Genomic DNA, 2,781 nt, shown 5'->3' on the forward strand with positions numbered 1-2,781 from the left:
GGTGTGGAGTGAAGGGAACCCTGACTTCGTTTGGAGAAACCTTTGTGTTGTCTATAAAATCAGGATTATCTTCTGGCCTCCATAATCGCCCAACGGTCCAGCTGTATCTAATGCAGAACAGCAATAGAGTTATCTGCCTGAAGCAGATGCTGATTGACAGGCACAAGGGGGGGGGGGTTAACCAGAGCTATGGCAGCTAACTTTTGGCCAGACCTATGTGAATGATGTGCAAGCATTTTGGGATCATCCAAAGCCTTTGAAGATATTAAATCGCTCATGGCACATTTATCCCTTTCCTAGCGCTCTGCCAAAAACCTTGTGTTTGCACTAGGCGAACAGCAGGAAAAATTGCCAGTTGTGAAGGCAGCTGAGATGCTTGGATTTTATCACTAGTTCAAAGATACAAGGCTGAAGCTTCAGTTCCAACAGATGTCAATCCATGGCAAGGAGTTTCGTGTTTGTTTGGTAGTTTTTACACTCTTTATGCAGGGCTTGCCATCTATTTAAAATCCTTTCCCCTTGACCAGGTTTGTAACACCCAAGTGCGCTGTTGCTGCAAACTATTGTCTCTGCAAACTTGGGTCTTCACTATTCTCTGCGGACACAACCGGATTTTTTGTTGAACCTCCACTCTTGGTTGGGGACTCTACACAGCTATAGATAACAGGCTGATTAAACAGGGTGATATACCACCATCTGGCAGAAGTCTACAAAACAGATTCGGGCCATGAAAAAGCCTGCTGAACTTGGAAGTGTGTGTGAAGGGGGATAAGATAAGATATCATAAGATAAACTTTATTGTCCTTTTTTTACTGTAGGTCTAAAGGCACACATCAAAAACGAAATTTAGTTGCCCGCTCTCAAAGTGAAACACATTCAGGAATGCCGATTTACTGCAGCAAAACTCAGCACAATGAGTCCGTTGAAGATGCTTAGAGGTTAACCTCAGGCTGCTGACTTCCAAGTGCCGTGTTCACAAAACCCATCATGCGCCAATAAAACTGCAATAGTGTGGCCATGGCAGATCACATAACTACTGATTTTTATTTTTTTATTTATGTACACAATGTATATCCCATTGCGAGCAACCCCTGGATCAATTAATTAATCGTATTTCGATCCTGCTGCAATTATAAATAAAATCCTGGTGGCTCACAAAAGATGGGAAAATATGCTCACATCGTCGTAAATAATGAACCACACAATACAGACCTTCCCCTCAATCAATCGCTGGCATCAACACCCCAACACTTTTAGGAAAAGCTTTGTCTTCATCTAGAACAGTGTTTCTCAACCTTGACAATTTTAAGGCACGTGGACTTCAACTCCCAGAATTCCCCAGCCAGCAATGCTGGCTGTGGAATTCTGGGAGTTGAAGTCCACGTGCCTTAAAATTGTCAAGGTTGAGAAACACTGATCTAGAGCAGCGTTTCTATATCTTGGTAACTTTTAAGATATGTGGACTTCAACTCCCAGAATTCCCCAGCCGGCCAACCAGGTCTGTAGAGACTAGCTTCTATAATCCTATCCACTCTTGCTTTGCTTTTCAGTTATTGACTGCAGGATGGTAAATTCTGGTTAAAAAAAAAGGCAACTTGCTTAATCACACAGAACTTAATTCATCCCAACCGAGAGACGTTAAGAAAGTTTGTTTTCATTTAAGGTTGTGAGTAAAAATAATTCTAGTCCTTTTCCTGTTTGCAAGTGGAAATCTGGAAGGGCAAAATGCTCTTTTGTGAAGGAAAAATGCACTGGATTGTTTTAAGGGATGAACCCATCCATATGCATTCCTCTCTGCCCTAGTCAAGAAGCAAACTGACATACATTAGATGTGCACTGTCAACAAACCTCCTGCTGTTCACTCTCGTATGAATATGAGATGCAAGGAAGGCTTTGGACCAAGCCCGACCTCAAAGAAAGCTTCTGAAGGCCCTTTTGATCCAGTGAGTCCCGAAAAGGAGCATTTCACGTCGTCTTGGAAAGACGGAGCCATAAACCCTGGTATGCTAATTTTAAGGAGCCAGAAAAATCTATAAAGAGTTGTTAGATAATCAAAGTATGTCTTCTTTCTCATCCTTCATTTAATAGCTAGCCTACACAAATAGAACGGCAGCCAAAGGGAAATGGGCTTCTAGATGTTGGCAGCTGTGTCAGCTTCAGGTTATTATTATTTATAGGCTGAACTGAGCAGGACCTTAAGAGACTTATCTGAATAGAGCATAAACCTGAGCAATGTTTAACTTAGCTTTTTCAGATGCCAGAGCTGCTGGAAACAAAGGACAATATAACTGTCTTCGCGTAGAGCAGTGGTTCTCAACCTTTTTATACGGCGACCCCGGTCATAAGCAGGCAGCGCGCATGCGCGGCGGCGCCCCCTGTGCGGCGCGCATGCGCGGCAGCGCCCCCTGCACGGCGCCACCCCCTGCACGGCACGCATGCGCGGCGCCGCCCCCTGCGCCGGCTGACAAAAAAAATGGCGGGTCTCGTTGTTTGGCGACCCCCATGAAATGGTCGTTCGACCCCAAATGGGGTCGGGACCCACAGGTTGAGAACCGCTGGCGTAGAGAAAAGGACCATGGTTTTGCTCTTTTTTTTTTTTTGTGGCCCAAAAGCCAACAAGAATTCAGTGCTAGTCCTGAAATCCCGCAAATTCTGCACCCCTATAATGAAGGAAAGTTTGCCTCCAACTATGATCTGCAAAAAAGAGGTGAGCTGTTCAGACACTACTTGTCTACAACCCATGGGCCATTAAGAACAACAACAACAACAAAAGAGAAACCA

Source organism: Crotalus tigris, unplaced genomic scaffold, assembly GCF_016545835.1.
Source record: "Crotalus tigris isolate CLP2741 ecotype Arizona unplaced genomic scaffold, ASM1654583v1 scf7180000024119.3904262, whole genome shotgun sequence".
Classification (NCBI taxonomy): domain Eukaryota; kingdom Metazoa; phylum Chordata; class Lepidosauria; order Squamata; family Viperidae; genus Crotalus; species Crotalus tigris.